Source organism: Dicentrarchus labrax, unplaced genomic scaffold (genome assembly GCF_905237075.1).
Source record: "Dicentrarchus labrax unplaced genomic scaffold, dlabrax2021, whole genome shotgun sequence".
Taxonomy (NCBI): Eukaryota; Metazoa; Chordata; class Actinopteri; family Moronidae; genus Dicentrarchus; species Dicentrarchus labrax.
Genome location: NW_026136715.1, coordinates 1,974,573 through 1,979,439, shown reverse-complemented (window position 1 = coordinate 1,979,439; position 4,867 = coordinate 1,974,573).

Genomic DNA, 4,867 nt, shown 5'->3' with positions numbered 1-4,867 from the left:
GCAGTTTTTTTAATTAAAGTTTAGTTTTATTTGTATAGCACCAATTCATAACAGAAGTTATCTCAGGACATTTTTCAAATAGAGCAGGTCTAGACTGAACTCCTTATAGCATCATTTACAGAGACCCAAAACTGTTTTTAAGAATCAGTATATTTAAAATGTGAAAGTGCAAGGAACCAAATGAAAGAGAATTACATTGTTGAATATGACAGTTAAATATATATTAGTTCTAGTCACATTTTAGTGATAAGATTTTTGTTAGTTTTGTCTCAGTCGGTTCCATCCGAACTTGGTGCAAATATTTTGCAAATTTTCCAGAAAATCAGCAAAAGAAAATGCAAATGAATGCACGTTCATCCACTGCTGTTGTGTTCAGGTAGAGCTAATTCTCCAGTCAGTGCCATTAAACCACTGCAGAAGAAGACACAAGACGTTTTCAGCTCTTCCCTGAAAGTGACGCTTAAATCACATTTGATGCGCAGCGTCCTTTATTCACTGAGTCTGTTTCCATTTGCTTTTTATTGGAACACCAACTTTTAGACCTCAGACAACAGAAAACACTTTTTTGTGGTATTTAGACTTTTGTTAGAATTAGTGTTTCCACCATAGACTGTAGTCTCTGACATCCCCCACAGGTTTCTGAAGAGCCGTTGTGAAGCTCAGTGTGGTCAGCTCTGGCTGTCGTCATCTTGGCCTCCTGGCTAATCCAGAAATGGGCACAGAGGTGGCGCGTTTACATCCAGGTTGCTGCTTGGTTTTTAAAGGACAAATTGAAAATGGACATTAAAAAAGTTGGATGGTTTGATTATGTTCCATTGCAGTATTGTCTACTGTCTACATATGTTAGTTTTTAAATAAATAAATATGTATAACTGTACATAGTCATTTATGTCTAGTAGTTAAGTCCTGTTTATTTATGCTGTTAGTCTGTTTGTACATTGAGAAGACGTAAAACCGGGGTCAAATTCCTTGTATGTGTGCATATACCTGGCCAATAAAGTGATTCTGATGTAACATTGGATTTTACATCATTAAGAGTGTTCAACTTAACAGCATTCATGTCAACATCATAAGCAGAGCAAGATAATCTCTGATTTATCCAACTTTATGTTTAACTACACAAAGACATGACTGAAACTCAAGCAAACATGGACGCCTCACAGTCAAACATCCTGTTCAATGTAATTAATCCCAGATTTAAATAGTGTTACATCGTTAATGCAAAGTGTTTCCAATCGTCACTGTGTGTGTGCGTGTGTGTGTGTGTGTGTGTGTGACAGTGAGGTCAGGACACACATGTGCCGTGTCTCCCTGCAGATTGTCAGCATGAGGCCGGTGTTACAGTGCAAACGGTGACCCGCAGGATTCAGTTTCATACATTCACCCCTCCGCTTCCTTCAGCACGCACGCACGCACACACACACACACACACACACACACACACACACACACACACACACACACACACACACTGAGGAATGTGTTGTACAGTGAAATGTGAGCCTGTGGGTACAGCTGGGTGTGTGTTATGATGTGATGTACTTGGCTAAGAGAATGAAAACACAGCTTTAGCAAGCGTTCACACCACGAGGCTCTAATTGCATCTGCACACACACACACACACACACACACACACACACACACACACACACACACACACAGACGGACGTGTAGACCCCTATGTACTTCAGGGTTTAGTCTCTAAATGATTGTGAGTTTATGGTGTAATGCATTATTGATTTTGATTGATGACTGATTGATTTTCTTCTGATATTCATATTCCAGCTCACAGCTACTGTCCATGTACAGTGACATCAACGTATACATATACATTAACACACAGCTGCTGATGCACATCTACTGTTACAGGATACATTTCAGTTCCCTTAACTGATCGCGTGACCTGGAACCACCACGAAGGCCGTTCCAACGCTCTTATTTCTGCTGCGGCCTGAGTGCGGATACATGAGAGGATTTTACAGTGAGCTAATTAGCTCAGTGGCTAATGGGACACTAAGTTCACACAGTTATTTCATAAGACAGATTCGTCTTTGACCAGATACTCATAACTATCTGCAAACCCGTCCTCTTTACTGACGCAGTTTGTCCTCCGAAAGAGGAGAATACACACCAGCCTGTTCTCATTCCCAACTCGTCATATGTGACAGCTCGCTCGGTGGCAGTGCACTTCACTGTGACGCTGTAGGCGCTCCTCTAGTGTCGTTACTGGACGCGTCTGTCTGAGGTAACGGTTGATGTGCCATTGAAATCAGGTGACTTTGTGTAAAGAGTGAGAAAGTTTTCATATGGAGGAGGTGGGGTGGATGGATGACTCAAACAAACACAGGAGTTTAGGAGACTGCTGTTTACTTCGCGTGTGAAACCAGAACACTGACTGCTTTTTAACTTTTGCGTTACTTATAAGTTCGTAGGTTTCATACTTGCACTACATACTTATTTTAACCCCAACCTAACCAAGAAGTTATTTTACTGCTTAAATAAAATGTGAAATGTTTCTTAGCAAGCTTTATTTTGAAAATCTAACTGGACGGATTTTTCAATACAAAACAAATTGTATACAGGGGTTACAGTCTTTTTTTTTAAAATCTAGTTTTAGGAAAAATGGTCATAGTTTAAAAAACACACCATCATATGCATAACAATGATAATAACAGCTGATAAGCACATCCTCCGTGTTGGAGTTTCTGACTCTCCGTTTCCTCAAAGGTCAGCTCCGTAAAGACGGTCCGCGGGACGACCAATGGCACAAATTCACAGGTCTAAATTCACCAAAGTTTAACTCTGAAATAAAATGTGTTTGATGGAGTTTGATCGCCTCCCTCAGATGTGTCACAGTTTATTGTCCCCTGGACACATTTTCTGTTTGTTGTGAACTTACAGATGTGACAGCTGTGACTCCTCCCTGCCCATGATGTGGTTCTTTCTCTTCACTGATCACAGATTTCAGACTTCAGGATTTCTTCTTCTGGGGCGCTGTTCTTTATGGGTTGCCAGGCAACAACAACAATACAAGAGCTTTTTTTTTCAAGCCACTGAAAACAAAGAAAAGCATCTCTGATAATCTCTCTGGAAATAGTTGTTTGTCAGAGCTTTCAGCACATCTCATGGTCTTTATGGACGGGCACTGATGGAGACGGTGAACGCAGACAACGTTAAAACTGTAATCGGTAACATTTCCTCATCAAACAGTGTATAAACTTTAGAACAATGTTATATATGTAGTTGAGTTGTTTTCTTACATTATCCCAACTGTTTCCAACAATGTTCAAACTCAGAGAAATCTGTCACTTTATTCAGGTAACGCTGCGTTTCACCGGTCGCCTGTCGACGGCGTCATATCCCCTTTGTGCCTGCGTCAGCGTTGTGGTTGTCTGCCAGAAGCTGTCATACATTGACTGTTTATCTAGTCTGAAGCCACATTGTTACCATCCACTGTTTAGATCTTGGTGCTTTTTAACTCTAGATTTGAACCGGATGAAGGATTTTAGTCATCGGACGTCTGGATCTTAAGTTATCAGAGAATAGTATCAAGGAATAATGGTCAGAACCAGAAAAAGTTGGAGCAAACATAAAGCATCAGAAACATTTGCAGTGATTTAGAGCATCGAGGCTCTTCATACCAGAACAGAGAAGACGTAAATGTACGTGAGTCAGAAACTGTATCAGGATCAGCTGCTCAGTGACTCAGTATGACTCTGTGTGAGTGTGTGAGTCCATACCAGACTTCCCCACATTTCAACAACCTTTTCATTGATAGGGAGAGAAATAGAGAGGGAGGGGTAGAGAAACAGAGATAGCAAGAGAGAGAGATAGAGAGAGAGAGGGAGAGAGAGAGAGAAGACAGAAAGAGAAACATGTTTATGTTTATGTCACACATTTTCTTTTTGCTCTTTTTGTTTAAATGTGACAAAAGTGTGTAAATAAAAGGGAGAGAAAAGTCCAAAAAACAATTACGATAAAAAGTGATTCATACATAAAAATAATAAGTAGAATGTTTCATAATCGTACATGTAGAGCCAGTGAAGGATAGGTTCACACTCGCTCTGTACATACTGTACTGACTGTGTCCACATGACTGCACTATAAGAGATAGAGAACAAAAGACTTCTGACGTTGAGCTGAAGTTAATGTGAGAATGTTGACAGTTTATGTGTTACTATCCTTTATCTGCAGCTCAGCAAGAAACAGAAAGTGCATTTCAAGTGCTACACCTGGTTATAAAACAGTCTGATGCCTCTATATGAGCGACATAAACAACAGGACCATCAGAGAGAAGTTTTGATATTTTTTATAGGTTATATCTGCCACCGGGTCGGATTCCCCTTGAACAACAACATTAGCAAGCAAGCAATTTAAAATGGACTTTCTTCAAATCACTCACTTTACACTCCGTCACTTTCACCCACGATTGGTTCACACCTGGTTTACAGTAAAAGACAAGTCAGTCCTCAACAGACAAACATGATATAACATGATAAAAGAACTCCAGGCTCTAAGAAGAGAAGAGACAAGTAATCAGTGCACATACAGGTATGCAAGAATTGTTTTAACTATATAATCTTTAGAATCTTTTGAATGTTGTGCCAATAACACGAACTAGAGGTGAAGGAGGGAAAGAAAGAAGGAGTAAAAGCTAGAGAGACGTAGAAAAAGAAAAGAGAGAGAGAGAGAGAGAGGAGGAGGGGATCGACATGGAGCGTATGGAGAGTAAGAGGACTGAGGGGGGGGTGTGTTTGTTGTGCGTACCAGTCGGTGCAGTGTGTGAAATGTGAACTGTGGAATGAGTGTGTGTGTGTGTGTGTGTGTGTGTGTGTGTGTGTGTGTGTGTGTGTGGCGTGTGTAGGGG